The sequence below is a fragment of the Pan troglodytes genome, chromosome 15, assembly GCF_028858775.2.
Source record: "Pan troglodytes isolate AG18354 chromosome 15, NHGRI_mPanTro3-v2.0_pri, whole genome shotgun sequence".
NCBI classification, from domain to species: domain Eukaryota; kingdom Metazoa; phylum Chordata; class Mammalia; order Primates; family Hominidae; genus Pan; species Pan troglodytes.
The window spans coordinates 76,116,136-76,138,947 of NC_072413.2; the positions used below are offsets into that span (position 1 = coordinate 76,116,136).

General features: G+C 46.8%; 1 protein-coding gene across 37 annotated transcripts in view; it reads left to right on the top strand.

Moving 5' to 3' along the window:
* The first annotated feature begins 3,533 nt into the window (after positions 1-3,533).
* NRXN3 (neurexin 3) overlaps positions 3,534-22,812 on the top strand; it is a 1,722,001-nt gene continuing 1,702,722 nt past the window's right edge. For 16 of the 37 annotated variants that reach the window (XR_010151247.1, XR_010151248.1, XM_063793819.1 and 13 more), the window contains exon 1: positions 3,536-3,852. The gene's annotated coding sequence lies outside the window, so the exon portion shown is untranslated. Of the gene's footprint in view, positions 3,853-22,812 lie in introns of all 37 variants that reach the window. The other 21 variants (XM_063793823.1, XM_063793846.1, XM_063793826.1 and 18 more) reach the window with 3 other exon arrangements.

Consider the following 22,812-nt stretch of genomic DNA (forward strand, 5'->3'; position numbering starts at 1 on the left):
GATTGGTTGCTGACTGGACCATCTCAGATATTAAATATTTTAAATTCCACTCTGTTAATAATGACCAATACTCTCCATTGTGGACTTCCCAGGTGCCATTTACTATTGTCGGTGCTTTTGATACAATTCTCACAGGAAGCATTTGATACCATTATTCCCATTTTATAGATGAGAAAGTGGAGGCTTGAGATGTTCGAAATTTGGCTGAGGTCTCATGGCCAAAAAATGGTGGAGCTGGGATTTGAACCCAGATGTCCTGTTTGCAGAGCCTTGGGATCTTAATCATAATGCTTCTAAGTAGAGGGTTGGCAGGGGGTAACTTGTGGTAGCAGTTGTTATTATTGTTATTATCATCACTGAAATAACTTTTTTTTTTCAGAATGCCATGGGCAATGTATTCTTTTGATTGGTAGTGAAATTTTTTCTTGCTACATGCTGAAAGCACTGGTCTGGCACATTTGAGAAAAGCTGAAACAGTCCCTGGTCTGTTCTGTCCCTGAACTGAGTGAAGATGGAGCCCCACAATCTAATCAAAGGAAGGAAGATAGGCCTGTGAGAGAACCTTCTAACTTAATGACCTCTGATAATGGCCTTCCTTATCCCAGGACAGAGATGAGAGCTGAGAAGGCCTAGGGTCTCTGAGGGTTTCATTTGTACCCATTGAGTCCTCCCTTAAAAAATAAAAATTAGTACCATTGCTGACATGGCACCATCATTTGGGCAAACAACTGATATTGCTTTTTGCTTATGGTTGCATTACACGTCTGCAAGGAGACCCATCTTATTCTCTTTGATGTTGTCTTTCCCTGCTATTTTGTACATAACCATCTTCACAAATTTGGAGCTATCTGGGGAATGCTGGATCACTAGAAAGAGCCGAATAGTAGTTAACTAAAATGGTATGGAGGAATGAGACAAAATAAGCCCACAGATTTCATGATAAAAGGCAAACTAAAAGGATACAACTGGAGTAATTGAAAGATAAATAACACTTAAGGAGCCTAAGAAAGTACAAAACAGAATAAAATGATAATAACAAATATATTCAAAATATATAAGTTAAAGTAGGTTAGACATCAAGGGGGTAAAATGAAGTAAATAATAGTGACTACAGTGATACCCTAAATAATAAGCTAAATTATTAAAAGGGATATAATAACTTGAAATAAAGGAATGCCAACTATAGGGGGCAGTCCAAAGTTAATAATCCCATGCAGGGGCAAATGCAGACCTGTGGGCTGGGGTAGCGAACATCTGTTGAGTACTTCTGTGGGGCAGGCATCCTACGGGTATTTTATTACTTGTTTCTCAAAACAACTCTATGAAGTAAGTACAGGTGTTACCTCCATTTTATAGGTGAGGATGCTAAGACTTGGAGAGGGTAAAGAAAGTTATTCAAATCACAAGGAATTTAGGTGGCCCAGAAAGGACTGGAATCCAGGCGTGTCCCTTAATCTCTAGGCTGTTCTGCAGACGCACTTCTCACGGGGATGTCCTTCCTAGGCTGGTGTTTGCCACAGGAATCCCACAGGCGCTGACATCTGCAGGGCACTGAGTCCTCAGGCTCTCCCTTGAGGCTTCCGCCCCCTCATCCCTTAGGTCCTTCAGGTCTCTTCCTGCTGCCCCCGAGATGAGCGTACAGTTTCCCTGGCTATTCCCGATGTCCTGCTGGATCATGGTGGCTCCTTTACATGGTTCTTCCCTCAGGAGCTCCTGACATCTAGAGCAATCCCATGCACTGTGCCTTCTGAACTTCCCTTCCACATTCTGTGGACAAATTTGGTGCAGAGCCTTCTAGGAAGGCCAGGTAAGGAGGATATGGAACTGGTGGCCAGGGCAGTTCAGGTCTAGAGTAAATAGGTGGGAGGTCAGATGTCATATAAAATTAATCCATGAAGGCATGTTCGTTTGTGTTCCTAAAACTGCTGGATACCGTGGAGGTGTTGAAGGCTGGAGACCCGAAGACACATAAGAAAATGAGATTGTGATCTGAAAGGTAAAACAGACTGAAAAGTAGGCTAGTAATGATGGAAGTGCATATGTCCGTCTAGTCCCAGCCCAGATGCCACTTTAGTCCACCAAGCTTGCCTTGATATCCCCCACCTCCAAATCACAATTAATCACTTGCTTATCGACAATCCCATAGAGCTTCCTTTACATTGCTCTCACGGTTATTTTCCCTTTGCTTTACAGAAACACATTTCTGTCCTCCTCCAATGCTTAGTGGAGTCCTTGGGGTTCAGATCTTGATAGATTCATTTTGTTTCTCATGAGCATGATGCCGGGTACATGTGCTATTAAAGTTTGCTGGGTCAGGAAAGTGCTAGGATGCTGCAAGAACATCCAGTAAAGGGCAGAAATATAAGAACTACCATCCTTGGCTGGGAGGCAATAGAGTACTGTGGCTAACAGGCAGGCTCTGGAGTGGGATAGACTTGAGTTCAAATTCATTCTTAGCAGCTTCCAGCTGTGTAACCTTGGGCACCCTCTCTAAAGCTTCAACTTTTAAGACTGTGAAATGGATCTCAACTGTCAAATAGCACAAACCTCACTGGACTGAATGAAATGACCCACGTAGTGGCATATGGTAAGTGCTCAACAGCTATTAGTGGATTGGTGCTGGTCCAAGGGAGGACATGCCAGTGCAGCCCTTAAAAAGGGAGCTGGAGAAGAAAGGAGTTTGGGGCTGCATTTTCACATAAGGTGCCAGGGCCTGATGCTGAGCAAAACCTTTGTATTGGGTGCCACCGACTGTCATCACTTGTTTAGGTTTGACTGGGGAAACGTTTCCACAGACATGAACTAGTTTGTCAAGGCTGGCAATGGATTTTCAAGGGTTTAGGGGTGCAGTCTAGGCTCAGAGTGCAAGCCAGAAAAGAGAGCCATCTTCCTGAATCACCAAAACACTTGATTCGGGCCTCTGACCCTTAGCTGGCAGCGCCTTAGGATAGGATGGGCTGTGCCTGGGTCTGTCTTTGCTGCTAGGGGCTCTGAGAGAGGAAGCCCCATTTGTCACTTTCATTTCTATGTCCCCAGCCCCTTGCAGTATGCTTCATCCTAAGCAGGCATTCAAAGTGCTTGTTGAAGGAATAGATTTGTGTCCTAGTTACAGCCCTGACTTCCACTAGATGCTCAAGGATTGCCCTGATTTTGCAAGGAAGAGCAACTACTCAGGGAAACTGAGGCACACTTGTAGGTTAGAGTCCCTCAGTCTGCAAGGAGACACACACATCCTCAGCAGTGGGGAAGTGGTTTGGTTACTGAAGCTGTAAATGAGAATTTTGTCTTTATATTAATTCCTACTCTGATTCTAGGGAAGAACTCTCCTCTCAGGCTGGAGTAAGGGGAGAACTGAGCTCAGACACTGCCTCTTAGTTGTAGGGGCTGCAGACTGCCCCTCCCTCATGATATCTTCTCAGCTGTTTGCAAAACAGTCAGGGAGGAGGTGAAGCCCTGAGCCAGGCGGCTTGACTGTCTCTTTAAATGCTGGGGTCTGTGTGGGAGAGGGAGGGGCCGGCTCTGGAGTGCGTGAAATTCCTGGGCTCCTCCGGCAGTCTCAGGCTCAGCGCTCAGCCCTACACATCGCCTCTTGCATGCAACTCACTGAGAGGGAGAGGCAACCTGTCCTCCCCTCTCAGCCTCGGCATCTCCAGCCACCAAGGACCTGCTTTTCGCACCTCCAACAACCCCTCCCTTCTACCCTGCCACTCCCTCCCAGAGAGAAAGGAAAAGGAGAGAGAAAGATTCTGGAATTTGAACCTACCCAAAGAGGAAACATACCCAGCAAACTCAGTTGATTAAACATCAAACAGACATACAGACAGATCCCAAATCTTCTGTTCAACTGGAAAGGTAAGGTTTGCGGGGAAAGGAAGGCAGTCAGGGTATGAAACAACTCAAGGTTCTTGTCCGTTCTGGGAAGAGGTTGCTCCTGAGAGGGTAGAAGTTTTCAGTTGGGAGCAACCAACCTAGATTTTTTTTTTTGAATACTGTATACATGAGCCTTGGCTGACTGTGGAAATGGCTTTTCAACGGCCTTTCTTTTCCTTCAGTTTCTCCTGGAAGTTGGGTCCTTTTCCTCCAGATGTTGGAAAAGTCAGAGAATGTTTTAGATTTTTATCTTCTTCTTTTTTTTTTTTTTGAGTCTTTCTCCTATTTGCTTGAATTGTTAGTCTGAAATGATGTGTGCTCATCACTTCATTTTGGGCAGATACTTTTTTTTGACATTTTGTGGTCACTTCCCCCCTCATTTATTCATTTATTTATTTGGGCTGGTTAAAATGAGAAACAGAAAGGACGCTCTGAGGATCACAAGAAAACAAAATTGAATTGAGACAGGGATTTCCCTAGCTGTTGAGGAATTGAGGTGTACGTGAGTGTGTGTGTGCTTTTTTTTTTTTTTGAGGGGGTGTGAGGAGGTGGTCCTAGAGTCTAAAAATTCAGGTTGGACTCCTGTCTTGTGAAGGTGGGCATACTTGGAGAAGGTGAAAAGGGAGTGTGTGTGTGTGTGTGTGTGCGGGTGTGTGCTCCTGTTTGGATCGGTTACAAGGGAATCTTCCTCCACTGCCTTCCATTTGTTTATATTAATGATTTAGTAGCAGGCTTGCCTGAAAACTTCCACTCTGTGTAAGCACTGTGGGTTTTGCAAGCTCTCAGTGACCTTAAAGCCTGGTTCGATGTATTGTTTTTTCCAGGCATTGTGCTGTACCCAGAGTTTCAGCTCTTTCTCTCTCTCTTTTTTAACCACAAAACTTAACTGCTTTAGAAACATCATTCTGATGACAAGGAAAAAAATGTGTCCCCCCACCCCCCATCCCTTCTTAGGCCAGTGATGTAATACCAACCTAAGGGCTCGGCTGCTTTGCAGGTGACTTACCCTGTGATTACTTGTTAAAAAAAATAAAAATTTCCCTTCCTCCATTAAATGTCTGCCTCTTTTAATTTGGATGTAGAAATATCATCATGCAATGAGAACATCATATTTTTGCTAACCGTTATTGGGGTTTAGGTAAAGTAGGATTGCTCTTCTCTGATCTTTATTGTTAATACTTTTTTTTTTAATGCAAAGGTCAGAGATCATTGAGAGCTAGCTTAGGATGGAGCAAGACAGAGTCAGGGCAAATAAGAGAGCTGGTAGGACAAGAGCTGTCTTCTCCCCGCTTCCTTCGGTTCCCGCTTTGGGGAGATAGTTTTTCTTTTACCACTACAAGCCACCCCAACATTCTTCTTTCTTCCTCTCCGCTGGGTCCTGTGGATGGCCCTGGGAGGGAGAGGGGGCACTCCTTGTCACACCTGGAGGACAGTGTAGTTTTGGGGGTCAGATGACCGTTTGCCTTTGTGATGAAGGTTCCAATGGAAATTTGAACTCCCAGCACGCTGGGTGACTTGGTACCCAGGATAGTCTATCTGCGGGCACCTGGAGGTTAGTCTGGGGAGGCTGGAGAACTGGCTCTTTATTAATTTGCCGTTCTGGGTAGAGCTTTCCTTCATCGTTCAAGGGCTTCTGCATTGCCTTTCAAGTTAAAATGGTCCCGCTGGTTATGATGGGCAAGTTTACCTAAGGGCTACTGGGTATGTGGCGGAAGGATGGAGGGGAGTGAGAGGAGGCAAGGCTGCTATTTATTTTTTAATCTTCGGGCTTAATCTGCCTAAGTCATATGGGGCAAACGATATTTCAGACGGGTGCTGGTTGTGCAGATATTCCTATTGTTTGATTTTTTGTTGTTGTTGGGGAGTGGAGTAAGGGCTCTTGGCCCATTTTCTGCAGCCTGGGGTTCATCCTGCGAGTCAGTCTTCCTTCTGGAAGAGGGGGAAAAGGCTGGACACTGGAAGTTCGCTATTAAAGTGAGCAACAGGGCTGGGTTTATTTTTTAAAAACAACCGGACTGTGCGAATGCCCTTTTCTGGAGCTTTCTGGCCCTTTCTAGTGAAATAATAATTTTAAAAAATTGCTTCTTGAGAAGAGGAGGGGGCAGAAATTAAAGGGATTCTAGATTTTGAGAGACAGCTACGTCTTTGCTTCTCTGGTAGTTCCCTATTATTAATTATCAGGGATTTGATGGTGTTCTGGCCTCCGTTTTTGTTGATTTCATTTTAGTGCTGCGTTTCTCCTGACTATGTTGATGATTTGCTGCTTATATAAGGGAAAGGATGTATTGAGGTGGACTGATGCTTGGGGTTTTGAGATCGGCTACTGAGATTGGGTGGCGGTTGGTGTGTTTGTCGATGTGCATGGTAGGAAGGTCTTTTCTTTTGGGTGGTAGGGGATGAGGGAATGGTGGGAGAATGGTAGATGAGATGCTACAGCAAACGGGGATGTGGGGGGAGACGGAGGTGAGGTTGGAAGTCACCGGTTTGCAGAATTTCTATTCTGCACCCCCCTTTCTCTCGCTCCTGGAAAAAAAATCCATTATCTATAAAAACACATTATTCTTCAATTGGCCTTTTAGAGAAAAAAAAGAGAGAGGGAAGGGAGGGGTTAATTTGGTGAGGGGGCTTGGTCGTAATTAGCCCACTGCTGCAAAACTGAGATACAGAAATCCATCGGCACCAGCTTTGGGGGCATGGAGAGGCAGCGGAGAGATGGGGGACGGGTTGTCAGTCTTGGATGAACAGTGGAGCGGTCGGGTTGGCGTCTGGGTATTGTGTGTGCTTGTGTCTCTGTGTGTGTGTGAAATTTTTTCACCCCACCACGAATTTCCCCCTCCATCCTCCCCCAATTCTGCCATGATCTTGCCTTCTATTTCCACACACTGCTCCCCCCACCCTAGGTGCACCCCCCCTTCCTCCAGCCCTTTCCATCTTCATGAAAAAAATTCTGATTTTGATGGCTCTGCGGCTCTTTTTTCCCTTTTTCCTTGCTTTTTTTTTTTTTTTTTTTTGCAACACAACAGTGGTGCGATGGCCTTTCCTACATGCCACACGGATGCAGCCTTCTGATAGGAGGGCAAAGTCGGCACATCCACACACACACTGGCATACGCTCTTGCACACACAGTCTCTGTCACATACACAGGCGCCAAGGGCTTCATTTTGCTTGGTTTCATTCCCCTTAACCTCTTTCCCCACTCTACCTCCACCATGGCTCCTTCCCCCCATCTTTGCATGGGGACTGCGGTCACGTTAGAGCCTCTTTTCCTCTCCGCAACCGCGGTCTTCTTTCTTCTCGCCATTATTCTTTCCCTAAAGCTGTCGTGTGTCGCAGTTCATGGGATTAGCATGTTGGAGAGTCTTTGGGGGAGGGGACCTCACAAGCAGGGGATTGGAATGGGGGTAGATAACATTAATAATTTTTTTTGACCAAATAAGCACCCAGTGATAATGATCCAATTTAACCATCCATGAAATATATGTTTGCGGTACATTGGAGGAAGGTTATGTGGGGGAGGCAGAGTCTGACGGGGTTACCTCCGGGGAGATTTGATGCCTGGACAGTAGAGCTACAGCCCCCTCCCCCGTACACATGTGTACACTCTCTCACACACACCAACACGCACAGCTCCGATCAGTGGGCTGTGTCGAACCAGAGGGCACTGCAGAATATCCCAGAGAGTTGTGATGGTTAGTTGGGAGGATGGAACAATGTCTTTGTCCGACCCAGTTCTCCTCTCTACAGATGATGCTGGGTCTTGAAATTCTTGGTGGCCTTTGTGTTGGTTTACGGGTGGGGACTGGAAGGGTGTTTGTGTTTTTTCAAGCACCAGCGTGCCTCCAATTGGACAACATAGGATTGTCAACACTGTGCGTGTGGTTCAAGCAGGAGGCTGCCTGCCTCTTTGTGTGGTGTGGCTGTGTTTGTTGGATATGTGCGTATCCAGCCTCATACGGTGGCTCTGGACAGGTGTGGTAGTGACAGGGAAGGAAGGCAAGAAGCAGGGGTGGTCAGTGGGGAAGAGTCCTCAAGGTAGTTGAGAGGAGGGTAGAGGGGAAGAAACTGCTCCTGCCTCCAGCAGGAAACCTCAAATGAGATCCCCACGTCCACCAAGCGAACCCGTGGGTGGGTGGCTTATGGATGACTGGTGGGCGGATACAGATTGAAGGGGGAGAAGGGGATGAGGTGGGTGAAATTGAGGGTTTTCCCTGCTGCCTTAACAGAGCCTGGGGCTGAGCTCAGGAGGATGGTCTTGCTCCCCTGGCATCAGCCACCTCTTGGGCGGCTCGGCCTTGTTGGAGGCTGCAGCCTGAAGGAGCTGAAATCACCCTTGGCCGTGAGAGCAGCCGAGCCCCTGTTTTCTCCTGGGCTCTGGCTGCCTTAACTACCGGACGCCATTTTCCCATCTTCAGCTGAAGGTGTGTCTCTCTTTATTAGTAATTATAAGTGAAATTGGAAAACATTTTGCCTAAAAGAAAAAAATCACAAAATCCTCAGAGCAAAATGCTGATGGTCTTACCTTTCCAGCGTCCCTCTCCCTTCTTGGGGCTGACCCTGAGGAGTTAGGGAGACAGGGTTACGTCACTGCCAGAGAAAGGGGATAAATGGGGAGTAGGATGCCTTGGGGGCAAATTATTGTGCCCAATGCAGAGAAGAGATTGCTCTTGGTATCCCCCGGCCGTGTTCTCCTTACATGACCCCTCAGGTGTGGATAGGAGACTTGCAAAAGAAGAAGCATTCCTTCTAAAACCTCACTGCCTAGAAATGTGCTGGCCCGTCGTCGGCTGTGGTCCGGGACCTGCTGTGGTCCGGTTCCTGCTGTGGTCCGGTTCCTGCTGTGGTCCGGTTCCTGCTGTGGTCCGGTTCCTGCTGTGGTCCGGGACCTGCTGGGGGAAGAACGGTTGCGCTGCAGCTCTGAGCCTTGAGGGCCAGCTCTGTTGCTCTGAGGATGAAGCAAGTGCGGTGCTGTGGCTGGGCCAGCCACAGGTGGCCATGCTGGGCTCGGGGCAGGTTGGCCATGCTGAGCTCGGGGCAGGGACTATGGATGGGGCCCACTCCCAGCCCTTTCCTGCAGGTTGTTCCTCAAATTATACTCCTCAGAGAGACCTTTCCTGACCAGCTTTCTAAAATAGTCCCCTTACCCCAACCTCCTGGCTGCTTTCCAGCCCATGACACTGTCTTTAATTTTAATTGGTAAATCATTATTTAATATTATATTATACGATGATATATTGAAACATTTAAGATGGATCTCGTCTCTTTACCCCTCTAGAATGCAAGCTCTGAGAGGTCAAGGACTTTGTGTTCATTGTGGTGTTCCTAGTGCGTAGGACATTTCCTGACACGTAGTAGGTGCTCAACAAATGTTTGTCGATTGGAGGAAAGAACCACATGGGTTTAGTGTTGGAGATTTCTTCTCTAGCACTTGGGGCCTGTCTTCTGGGAAGGGTGGACTTTGCCTCTGGTTGTCTTAGCCCTGCCTGAATGTCTAGATCTGCTGGAGGAATTGCAACATGCTCAACTTCAGTAGTTTAGTAGAAAGGGCTTCTCTATCCCTGGCTCAGATGACTCTGCCTCCTTTGAGATCCCTCTAATATTAGTAATCACCATTCTCATCATCATCATAGTAGTGGTAGTAATAGTCGTGATATAGCTATCATTTCTGCAGTAGTTACTATTTACAAAGTTCTCTTCCAAGTTTTTTTTTTTTTTTTTTTACACTCTGTATCTCATTTAATTCTCCAAGCAACTCAATGCAGTATACTATTATTACCTGAGGAGACTGAGACTTAAAGTTACCTAATAAAATGACAGATTGAGGATTTGAATTCAGATCTGTCTCATGCCAGAGCCCAAGCATGGGACCCTTATGTTATAGTGTTAGAGGAAAAAGGGAGATGAATCATCTGTCATCTTATTCAGTGCCCTCAAGTACAAATGACAAGATGGAGGCCCAGAGAGACTACATGGCTTTTCCAAAGTTATGCACCACGTTTGATGCAGAGACAAAACTAGAATCAAGGTTTCCTGGCTGCCAGGGTAGGGCTCTTTCTACTCCATCATGCCGCCTCGTGGGCTGTGGGCCCTTTTCCAAGGGTATTGCAGCTGCTGCTGTGGGGGCTGCCTGGGGTGCCTTCTTAGTTCTCTTTCTTCAGAGGGGAGTGAGGTCTTGGTGGGGCAGGTGGGTGGTAGGTGTGTCTCTAAGGAAGGCACACTTGCAGAGCTAGAGGTCAGGGTTTCATGGCTCGAAGAAGACTGGTGGGCTATATTCCAGCTGAGTGCTGGTTAAGGTTGTCTTCTGACCTTCCTGGGGGAGGAGAAACTGGAATGGAGGAGGACCCCCATTCCAGTGGGGTGCTAAAGGTTCTCAATCCCATATAGCCCTGCCCGTCAAGGGTACTTTCAGGTCCAGCAGAGGCTCCATTCAGAGAACCAAGCAGCTGGTATCTGGATGCTGACGACTCTGGGAGCCTGTCACTTCTCCTAGACTGGCCTAGCCTTCTTTCTCACGAAGGGAGGCATGAATCCAGACATTGGCCCCAGTGTGCTTCATTTGTGTTTCCAGAGGCTGGTTGGGGGGCATGATGTCATACAATATGGGTGAAGGCCTTCTACCAGTGTCTCTGTTCCACTCTAGGGTTGGTCTTGACCTTGAATGGGAGAAGGATTAGTCATTCTAGACAAGTATAGAATGTGTGTTATTTTTTTTCAGGGGTGGGGTGGGGCCAGAGAAAATTGGATTCTGAGAAGCAAGGAAGTCTTACCTTTAGCCAAGACCTTGAAGCAGAGCATGAATGCATTTCTGCATGACCTTGAGATGGTGTAGCCAGACGCCCTGGTGTGGGGAGACAGTGTCTGTTTAGGCCTTTGTCCTAGTGTAATTAGTAACTCTCAAAAGTGTCCCAGTTTGGATGATAAAATATATGGCCATCCTTCTTTAAGACGACATCACACACTTTCTCTTAAAGGAATAGAGAGAGGAAGGGGGCATACTAGAGAGAGAAGTCCAATTTTAGGGCAGGAAGGTGACTGAGAGTACAGCCTTTCCCCAGCTCTACTTTCACTTACCCCACTTTCTGAAGGATAAAAACCTGGATCTTCTGAGTATTCCTACTACCAACATGACTACGACTTCTCTCTCAACTACTCTTATTCCCATCCAAGAACTAACCAGGCCAGACCCTGCTTAGCTTCCGAGATCAGATGAGATCGGGCATGTTCAGGGTGGTATGGCTGTAAACCCGACTACTTTTACTAAAGCTTCTATTGGCCAATATTTGAGACCTGACTATGGGCCAGATACTATGCTAAGCACTTGACATGCATTATCTTACATAATCCTCCAACAATCCTGTGAGGTGGGTACTGTTATCATCTCTGTCTTACAAATGAAGTAACTGAAGCCTAAGGAGGTTAAGTAACATGTCCAAGGCCACTCAGGTAGGAAGTGATGACATCATGATTCAAACCCAAAGGGCCTGGCTCTGCTCTGAAGCCTCTGGTCTTAACCACTGTTTCGTACCACCTCCATGGGCCTGTCCTCTGGTTCCGCAAGTCTGGAAACTTGATTCTAAGAGCTGGCCCATTTGCCAGGCAGTCAGCTGACTCACAGCTCTGGGACTTGCTGAAGGTGCTGCTGTCAGTTAGAGGCATTTCAGGCTTAGGAGGAGGGGGCTGCTGGTTGTAGCACTGCTGCTTAGGAGTAATGCTGCTGGTTGTCTTTTGCATGGCACTAAGGAAACTCTGTTTCCCAAGGTGTCCCCGTTACCTTCTTCTTTGCTTCATGCACCTTGTCTGAGGAGGGAGTTGAGGTGATTTGGGGTGGTAATAGGTGGGCAGAAGGTAGAGAACCTGAAGCCTATTTGTCTCTGCTTTGCTGTGTGGCCCTAAACCTGCATGGGACAGCCACACTCCCCATGGCCCTTGCAGCAGGGACTGGCCCTCAGCGTGAGATTTCAGTGAAAGGACAATTATCCAGCACCTGCTTTGAGCAGGGCATCATGCTCTGCTATTTTTCACTTAGGTGGGTAGTGTCCTCATTTATCTGTTGAGGAAATTGGTGATCAGAGGGGTTAAATCGCTTTTTTAGGATTACACAGTGAGATCCTGGGTCAACACTTGGGTCTGAATCCAGGGACTCTGCACCACCCTCCATCCTGAATTATGGAGAAGAGGAGCTGGGAATTGGATCATCTAAAACTGGGGGTAAAAGAGGAAATACTCTAGACAGAGGTCTTCCAATCAGCTCCTGAGGTCTGGATAGGAACTCTGGGGATCATCATCCTTATCAGCCACCTCTAGGCCTGCCTCTACCCCACACCCACAGGGGAAGACACCTGCTGACCCCTGAGCTGGAGGGGTGCTGGTTCTGGCCTGGAGAGAAGGAGGAGATGGGATCATGCACAGCCTCACTGGTGGAGGCAGGATGTTCAGAAGGAGTTACCTCCTTCCCCCGTGGAGCAGGAACATGTGCACTGAAAACATCCCCCTACATCTGTGTCACAGGATAAAGGGTGGGAAGGGATGCCAGGTCTGCTGCCTAGATACAGGCAGGGAGGATGCACGGAGGGAATGAGCGGGATCCCCCAGGCTGGAGGACTCCAGGGAGGAAGAAGGAACTTTTTCTTGGTGGAGAGGCAGGGAATAGGAGAAGAACAGTTTTCTGACTGAGAGGATGGTCTGCAGCCCCTAGGCTGAGCTGCATCAGCTTCATTGCAGTCCCATTGAAGACTGTGTTTATTTTTTCCAATAATGTGTTAATTAAACATCGATTTCTGGGTGGAGGAAAGGGAATTGGATTGCCAGAGCTAAATGGAGTGTGGCAAATGGGGAGCGGTTGAGAGGGGCCCCAAGCTGGAGTCAGCATTCTCCAGTGGCACCCCAGGAGGGTCGGAAGGGAACTAGGGCTGCCTCTTCCCCTGGCTCCAAATTTGGAATTGTCAACTCTCCCAGAGCCTTCAGGAGGCACCTCTCCTACTTCTTGGGTGCCAGGGCAGGTGGAGAGGGCTCTTTGCTGAACCCCAGTTCAAGGAGGGAGGAACAATTATTCTCCACCTTCCTCAGCATCTTTGGTTTATAGAGACTGTGTACCCAGTCTCGTGTTCAGCATGTGACATATATTTGTTCTGTTTTTTTTTGTTTGTTTCTGTTTGTTTTTTTTTTTTCTTCTTTTTTTAGACAGAGTCCTGCTCTTGTTACCCAGGTTGGAGTGCAGTGGCTTGATCTTGGCTCACTGCAATCTTTGCCTCCTGGGTTCAAGGGATTCTCCTGCCTCAGCCTCCCAAGAAGCTGGGATTACAGGCATGTGCCACGACATCCAGCTAATTTTTTTGCATTTTTAGTAGAGACAGGGGTTCACCATGTTGGCCAGGTTGGTCTCGAACTCCTGACCTAAGGTGATCCACCTACCTCGGCCTCCCAAAGTTCTGGGATTATAGGCATGAGCCACTGCACCTGGCTTGGTTTTTAAAATAAACACGGGGGAGGGCGCTTTTATATTCCTACTTTGGAGATGTGGAAACTAAGGCTTAGAGAAGTAACAAGTTCAAGGTCAAAGAGTTGGCAAAGTTTCACAAGAAAAGGGGTCCTAGAGGAGTTGAAAATATCTGAGGTTGGAAGAACAGCCACCTAGAGTCCCAAGCCCCTTTAAAGGGAAAAAAAGAAAAAAAATGAAGCATCCAGTAGTAACAAAAAGAACCATTTGATATTTTCTCATTGGCTAAGATTGGCTGAGCTGCGGCTGCATTAAGTTAAGTGCTTTGCATATGAAGTTGGGAGGATTCAGTGAATAAGTGTTAGGCAATCATTCTCATTGTACAGGTGAGGAAAGTGGAGCTTGGGGAGGTTAACTATCTTGCCTGTGGCCGCAGAGTTGGTAAATGGTGGAGCTGGAATAAATTTCTGTAAGAAGGATGTTGAGACTTCTACAGCTGTGTTCTATTGTCCCATATACACTGAGGACATAGACACTGGCTCAGGAAGTCTCCCATGACTTTTAGGAAATAAAGATGTGGAGGTCTCAGGATGGACCCTCTGGCTAGATCCTGGGCCCCATAAATCCCAGGGTCTTGCAGTGTGGACTCTATCATCCCTTCCTTTCTCAGCCCAGGGCAACTCAGGCCCAGCCTCTGGTGGAGAAAAGCCTGTTTTGGGGTGTTTGTGGTGGTTGGAGCTGGGTGATGAGTATAAGTTCGAGCTGTAGTTCTCAAACTTGCTGCATATTGAAATCACCATATTAAAATTCCAAACCCATGCTGCACCTCACACCAACTAAATTAGACTCTTTAGGGACAAGAGCCTGTCCTCGGTGTATTTTAAAGCTTCCAGGTGATCCCACCAGGCTTGCTAACTGATAGTTTGGAACAGCCTCTCCTGCAAAGCAGGTGTTGGGAGGCTGGCATCTCTTCCAGAGTTAGGTAAGTGTGGAGGTAATTGGTCACACACATGTAATATCCAGTGGGGCAATGTTTATAGTGTATTAATCAGTTTTCTTCTCATTAGAATAACAGCTTTCAGACTTCGATATGCCTCGAAATGCCTAGGGAGTTTTTACAAAACGGGTGTGTGCAGGCTCCACCTATAGACCTAACTTAAAAGTTCTGAGGTGGGGCCCAGGAATCTGCATGATAAGCAAGCATCTTCTGTGGCCAGGTGAGGTGGAGATCTCTAGGGGTAGCCCCGGGTCTCCTTTGTTCCATGCACTTGTGAAGTCCTCTTTCCTTGGAAGGGAGTGCAGGCTGAGGACATGGGTTGCCATGGTCACCTGTTGCTCTGTGAGGTTTGGTCTCCTTTGCTCAGGCCTGGCAATCCATTGCTGACAAAGAAAGCTGGTTTGCCTGGCCTGGGTCCCTGCTGCCCACTGCAGTGACTCTTGCTTAGTGCCTTGTGTGTGGGCAGCCCTCAGGGAGGAGGGGATGATCCCAACTTAGAAATTCGGCAGACTGCCTTCTCAGTTTAAAAAAAAAATCAGAGTAAATCTCCGCACAACTTGAGTGTTCAGGAGCCTGTCAGCAGCAACTATCCTGAGTCTTCCCCCTGGGATTGGTGAAACAGCTACTTTGGGGCTCATTTTAAATTTTTCTTCTAAAGCTGTCAAAGAATAGAGAATAGTCGGAGACTCTCAGAGCTGGAAGGGACCTGGGTGATCACTGTGCCAATGCTAATATTCTATTCACTTTTTCATTCATTTGTTCATCCAGCAGATATTTATTAAACACCTATTATATGCAGGCACTATACCAGGTACTGGGAATACAGCCACCATCAAGAGAGACGTTTAGTTTATCCCTGATGGAATTTAAGCTTAGGTGGAAGGGCAAGCAGTAGACAACACAAGTATGTCTATAATTACACATTATGATGAGTGTTCTGAAGGCAAAGTATTGGGGGGCACTGGGAATTAGAGAGACCTAATTTAGAATGATGCGGCCAGGGGGGACAATGACAGCTAAAATTCGTTGAGCACTCACTGTCTGCAGGCCCTGCTGCAAGGGCTTCACAAGTATCACCTCATTTAATTTTCACAATGAGTCTTGCAGAAGAGCTAATGTTATTATCGTTGCCTTGTTACGGAAGAGGGAACTGATACATGGAAAGGTGCCCAGTCTGGAACTAAAACCAAAGCTTATAAGGCTCTCCTACACTTAACATCCCACCGAGATGTTTTTGCTGAGAACTGAAGGACAGATGGGGGTCAGAAAAAACAGAGAAATTAGGAAAGTACTGATAATCCTGGCCATGTGTGGAGCTCTTAGATGCTAGGGACTGTGCAAAACACTTTATCAAAATTATCTTTTTTTGAGATGGAGCTTTGCTCTTGTTGCCCAGGCTGGAATGCAATGGCGCGATCTTGGCTCACCGCAACCTCTGCCTGCCGGGTTCAAGCGATTCTCCTGCCTCAGCCTCCCGAGTAGCCAGGATTACAGGCAGTGCCACCAAGCCCAGCTAATTTTCTTGTAGTTTTAGTAGAGACGGGGTTGCTCCATGTTAGTCAGGCTGGTCTGGAACTCCCAACCTCAGATGATCCACCTGCCTCGGCCTCCCAAAGTGCTGGGATTACAAGTGTGAGCCACTGCGCCTGGCCTATCAAAATTATCTCACCACATCCTTTCAGCAGCTAGGATAAGTAGGAATTCTTATCCCTTTTTTGCAGGTGAGGAAAACAAGTTTTTGGGAGGTTCAGTGACTTTCGATAGGAAGCAGCTGGGTGTGGCAGAGCTGAGTCTGGAGCCAGGGCCTCTTGTCTCTGGGCTTCTGTCTGTGCGATAGCACAGTTCCCAGGCGGTGGACATCTCTGCATCCTGCCCGGACATCACCTGCTGGGTAATGCTAACAATGGCAGGTTGGGAGGCAAGGAGGATCCCCCACAGTCCATTGGCCTCTTGTTCTGGGCCTGGGAGAACCCAGAATAAGGATGAAACAAAGGACGTTTTTAGGGCATGCCGGCCCCTCTGTGCTGAAAGGAAGCTTCATTTTTCTTCCTTCTGGCAAGAACCATCAGGCCAGCCCTCTTCCTGGTCTGCTGGCCCTGGAAACCATAGAAAATGACTTTTTCAGGTAATACCCTCCATTGCCTTTTTTCTCTCCTCTTCCCTTTCATCCCTAGTTGCTAATTAGTGAGATGCTTGTTACTTGCAGTTTTGTGTCTCACCCTCTGCGTGGTGCCTACTGGAACACCGTCCCTACCTGCTCACCCAAGTTGTGTGGTCCCCTGGCCCAACTGAGCTGACCAGTAGATATGAGTGTAGGTAGGAAGAAGTACAGGGACTTAGTTATGAACTCCGTCTAGAGCCAGGAGAAGGAGGCAAGAAGGTGAAGAAAGAGAAAGGAGATGTGTCAATGGGGCATGATAAAATATTAAATTCCTGAAAGGTTTGCCAGGATGTGGAGTTCATTTCTTTCATATCCATTCCGTGTCCTGCAGGTGAGTGAGTCTGCACATGGGGACAAGTGCCCCGTGAGATAGAGGTTCCTCTATGTTCTCACTGAAATCTCTTCTGGGGTTGAGGGGCTGGTTCTGGCAAGGGGAGAAGCTAGAAGTGGGCAGGCTGGCTTTCTGTCTGTTTTTCTTCAGGTCTTGGGGTAAAGGGAGCTGCCTCCATACTGGGCTCTGATTCTGATGAGACTAACATTTGAAAGCAATAGCTTGACTCTACAGATTTCTGAAATCAAGATAGAAAAGGGAAGGTGGAGAAGCTTTCTCCAAGAAGGGGCGGATGTGTGGGAAGTAAGAAGGTTGCCTCGTGTGTGGGTTGTAGAGTTTGGATGACAGTCACTTTTTCCTTTTTTTGTACATGTAGTTATTTATTTATTTTACAACAATTAACTCCTTACAAATGTGAGTTGATGATTTTCTTATTACAAAATAATATATGTTTGTTATAGAACATTAAGAAAACACCAAAAACAAAAATAAGTCACCTATAAATCTCCCCGCCAGAGATAACCAATGGGAGAATTTTGATATCTATCATTCCAGCTTAATTTCTAAGCATCTGCAATCCAGGGTGTGTTATTTTGTTTTTAAAGAAGTTCATTCACTCATTTAACAAGTACTAATTGAGCGCCCACTCGATGCCAGGCACTGGAATCGCATTTTGGAAGCTGTCACACTAGCCTGATTTTTCACATAAAGATGCATCACGAACACTTTTCCACAACAGCCACTCATGTCTTTGAGCTTCCAGATTTAGCTTTTGGGTGTAATGAGGCAGTTGGCAAATTTTGGCATCTCAAGTCTTATGTCTTAAGAGGGAAGGAAACACTGCAGGGCTTCTCTCTCTTTGGCGTCTATGGCAGTACCATATTAGACTCCTGGGGAGAAAATGTGTCTTTTTACTCAGAAAATAAGAAAGGGAGAGAAGCTGTTTTAGACAGTGGGAAAGACTCTAACCTTTTATTTAATATTGGCATCTGGCATTTCTCCAAATGAGAGGTTTAGAGAGGGAAGGTTCCATTTTCCTCACAGAATCTTGACTCCTTAGAGAGTGCATAGAAATGTAAAGCCTACGGCTAGCTCACCTCCAGCGTAGAGATGAGGACCAGGAGTGGCTAGATGACTTGTCCAGGGACACACATGTGGTTGACAGCAGAGCTGTGTCTGGAGCCTGGGGAGCTGAACTAGGGAGTTGCGCAGGTAGTTGGGGCAGATTTGGTAAAAAGTGGTCCAGCCCTTGCTGGGTGGATGGAGGAACCCTGCTGGTGTTGCTCGAGTTTGGATGCTGTGCTTAAAGGAGGTTTATGATACAGATTTGATTTCTTCATCTCTGAGATGTACATCTGGGGCTGTATAGAGGACTGAGGAGTGAGAGAGAAGAAGGGAATGCCTTCTGCAAAGCCACTGCTATACACGGACCAAGCTGGTTGAGCTGGCACTGTGTGGGCTTCCACAAATTCAATTCTGCAAGTATCTATTGGACACTTCCTTTGCCCAGGGCATTGCATTTAGTGCTAGGAATACAGAGAAGAGTAATGGTTGACATTCTTTAGTGGAGGATGATATGAATGTACATAATCACTGCAGGAGGCCTCGATCTATTGTAGGATAGAGGGAACCCAGGGGTTTCCATGGAGGGAGTAACGACCTCCTGCCAGTGAAGGGAGTGTGAAGAAGGCTTCCCCAAGGAGGTGGAATTTAAAGAATATCAGCAGATGTGGAGAGAAGGACTAAGGATGACAGGCCAGGGAAGTAGCATGATGAAAGGAAAGAAATGGAGAGATTCCTCCAAATACACAGGGGATCAAAATTTCCAGCACATGGGTGGAGGGCTGAGTAAGAAATGGGGCTGAAAGGGTATGCTGAGGCAGGGTTTTGAAGAACCTGGAATGGTAGGAGATTCAGTTAGGATGATCCCTATTATAAGAATCCTAACTTAATCTGAATCCATTGAGGAATTTGTAGGGGATGGGGTTCACATGAGTAAAATTTCAGGTGATGGACCTCAGCTTTGGGTCACTTAGGGGTGCCTGATATAATCTCAGCCTAGGCTGGCTCTGCTCATGGGAGTGAAGTGGTCTGCAGCTTGAGAGCTCACACCAGCACACCTCACAATGACGATCTGGAGAGAATGGCTTGTCCACCAGCCACTGAACAAAATTCTCAGGCTTTATTTTGGTTGGACCAACATGGATCAAATATCTGTCTTTGGACCAATCACAATGGGACGCTCCTGTAGCTAGACCATGGGTGGAGACTAGAGTGGACCTGGGGAGATGCAAGAGAGTGAACACAAGCATTTGGACTAGTCTGTGTGTCCTTGGAGCATGGTATGTATTGGTGCATGGGGTGGCTTGTTCATCTTTGTGGTAGTAGAACTCCAGGGGTGGTAATGTCCCTGGATTTGGCAGAATCAGGGACAGGAAGGACACTGCCTGGCTGACACTGGCTCTACTGTCTCAGCAGAAGCCACCAAGCTGGGCCATAGAGCCAATTCCAGAATCTAGTCCATGGAGGTACATTTGACGCATCTTGGCATTGGGCAGGAAGGAGGAGAGGCAGAGTGAAAGGGTGACAGTAAAGGACCCAGCCAGTCTTCGTTGGTCAATGTTGTTCTCCTACGGTTTTCATCACTCTTCAGAGAAAAGAGGCTAAGAATCTTTTAGGGGATCCTGAGGGTTGGTGCTTTCTGCAAAATACCTCTAAAAGGCCTTGTGGCTTCCCAGGCAGAGCCTGAGGTGCAGGAACCTGAGTTCATGCTTTATGGATTTGAGTCTTTTATTCTTTTTGCAGCGTGTACATGCGTAGCTCCTCTAGGATTGGCTTTGATTGATAGTTGCCTTTGCAACATTACCATTTCCTCAGGGATCTGATGTCTTCAGAATCGCTGCGCTGGTTTCCATTTGTATTTAGTGGGCCCTCACTGGGCGGTTATGCGCTCTGGACTGTGTTTGGAGAATTAATTTGCTTTATGCCTCAAAGTCAATAGGACGCTTTTTGTTTCTGCTCCTTGAAATGGATGTAGAAGCCTTTTTAATAGGGGGTCCTCTCCCTGAGCTGGCAAAAGAGGGCTTTTCTGACTTGGTGATTTTCCTCCTGTGTGTGGATCTGTTGGGGTGGCTGAAAACTAAGCTGCAGTAGGGGAGATAAAAGGGACAGGATAGTGGTGGGAACATGATGCTCCCTGATTTCAGATGGTCACACTGCTCTAGCTGGCTTTTGGGGGAGCCCTAGACTTGGAAGAAAGGGGATGCTGGCAAAAAAGCTTTGATTATCAGCTTTGTCATTCCTAAGCCATATGACCCTAAACACTTGGCTTTTAAATTTCAGAAAACAGTCATGGAATACCTGCATGCCAGGACTATCTTGGACATGTGCATGCTTCTTTTTTTTGAAGTAGCCCTAAGGTGACAGTGAGCATGATGCTCGGAGTTATCGAGGGGCTACTTTGTGCATGGATTGTGCCCAAGCTTTTCGTGTGCTGTTCAGATTGTCATGAAGCCCCATGAGGCAGGTATTAGTGTCTTCACTTTACGAATGACAAAAACAGAGGCTCTGACAGGTTAAGTAATTTGCCCAAGATCTCTTAGCAAGTATGTGAGGTGTAAATCTGAGAGATGTTTCGGTGGTGTGTTTTTTTTTTTTTTTTTTTTTTCTCAAAGCTTGCAATGCTCTGGGTTTCAAGATGTGGAGGGAAAAGCATGAGCTTTGGGGTCACTCATGCAGACTTGGGTAGGTAACTCCCTGCTTTTTGTTTACTAGTTGAGTGATTACCTCCTGAGTCTACATGCCATTCAGAGGTAATACCATCATCTTTGTAGTTGGGGATGGCTTAGAATCAAGTGACCTGTGCAAGCTCATCTAATCTAGTAGTTGGTGCAGCCAGGATTGGTACCCACATGGTCTGATGTCAGAATCCACACTCAACACTTCACATCACTCTGGTTCTGGTATATAGGAGCTGTGGCCACAGTAATAACGATGGCCAAATTCTGCTAATAGGAAGTCTTTGCTTCTGGTGATGGATGGAGCAGGCATGGAGATTTTCTTTTCATTTTTCTCTTTCCTTCCTGATAACCTCTACCAGGGTTTTCTTGGAAGTAGGAGCTGAAGAAGTGAGAGTCGGGGCTAACTGAACTATTAGGATTTTAGTTGTTTTTTTTTTTTTTTTGAGGTTGGGTGGGGATGTGGGATAGGTTGAGGCAGGAGGTACGAGAACTCATCAGATAGCTGAGTGGAATATGCTAGAAGCTTTCATGTGTACTGTGGAGGAAGGGGAGTCCCTATGTAGAGTTGGGAAATTTGAGCTCTAATTACAACTTCACTACCAATTCACTGTATGCTCTTTAACTTTTCTAAAATGAGTATTCGGTAAATTAACACATAGGGAGCACTCGGGCCATGTGACTGTCCTCCACATACTCCTGCACAGCTAATATTGTCACCCTGGCTTTAGAGATGGAGAAACAGGATGGATTAAATGGCTCATGGCTCCCCAGCTAGTAAGTGTTATATCTGGGACCAAAAACGGACTGCAGGATTCAAGGTTTTTCCCCTATAGGATACTCGTGTTTAGAAAAACTTGCCCTTTCTACATACTTTGCAGACTCTTAAAAGATTGTAGTCTAACTCCTTTTCCACCCCATGACAGTTGGGGAAACTGAGGCTTAGAGGTCAAGTGATTTGATCAAGATCCCACAGTGTGAGGAGCCATCTGAGATCAAGGTCATGAGATCTCCAGGTCAAGGTTTCCTCCCACCTGGAGTGCAGATGTGATTCCAGGGAGGGAACTGGAAAGACTGATAGGGCATTAGGGATACAGTACTGTGTTTAGAGCCTGATTTCTGGCTCATTGGAAGACTGAGGGGCAAATCAGGAAACCAAGGCAGAAGCCTATGTGCAAGAGCTAGACAATCACTTTGGGGTCAGATGCCATGGAAAATTGGGCAACAAGGATAATTGCGGATCTTGTAAGTAGGTGCAGCTCTGCCTACAGATGGGGGAAGGTATAGGCTGCTATGTTCATTGAGTTCTTGGCAGTGTGGTTATTATAATTTGGATTTCTTAAGGCCTAAGACATAGACTTTGGAATCAGAGCAGCCAAATGTGAATGCAGGTGAGTTCTGTGTGTGCAAACTTGGGCAAGTAATTTCCACTCTCAGAGTCTCAGATTTGTCATTTACAAAATAGGAATGGCGTCATACCTACCCTACAGATTCCTACAGCTTGGTTGGGAATATTGAGGAGTTGTCAGTAAATTATCTACTTTAGTGCTCTCAGAATGGTGTCTGGCCTGGACCTCTCGCCAGACTCACTTTGTGTATGCATCTGCTTGATCACCATCTCTACTTGTGTGTCTAATTCTAATTCAAATCAAATCTTTCTTGCTTTAACATCTTTTGATTTTACCTCCTGCCCCAATCTGCTCCTCCCAGACTTCTCTATTTTAGAAATAGGCAACTCCACCCACCTAGTTGCTCAGACCTAACAGACTTAGAACAGTTTTCAACTCCTTTCTTGCTCTCACATCCCACATCCAATCTACCAGCGAATCCTGTCAGCTCTGCCTTAAAAATGGACCTGGAATATGACTATACTTCTTACCTCTGTGGTCCAAGCCGCCCCCACCACCACTTGCCTAGATGTCTGCAGTGACCTCCTTACTGTGCTCCTGCTCCCACTCTTGACTCTGTGCATTTGTTTCTCCACTCAGCAGGCTGGAGTGATCCTTTAATAAGTAGGTCAGATCATGTTATTCTGCTCAAAACCCTCTGCTGGCCTCCTGTTCCACTCTGAGTAAGCCCCAAGGTCTTCACAACCACCTGCAGTATCCCCTGGGCCTGGCCCTGGCACCCAGCACCTTCCTGCCCTTCTGCCTCCTCTTCCATTCTTTTGCCTCAGCCATGCTGGCCTCCTTGATGCCCCTTAAACTCTCTGATCCCAGTCCCACCTCCAAGCCTTTGTCCCGGCAATTTTCCGGGCCATTTTTTTTTCTTTTTTTGAGATG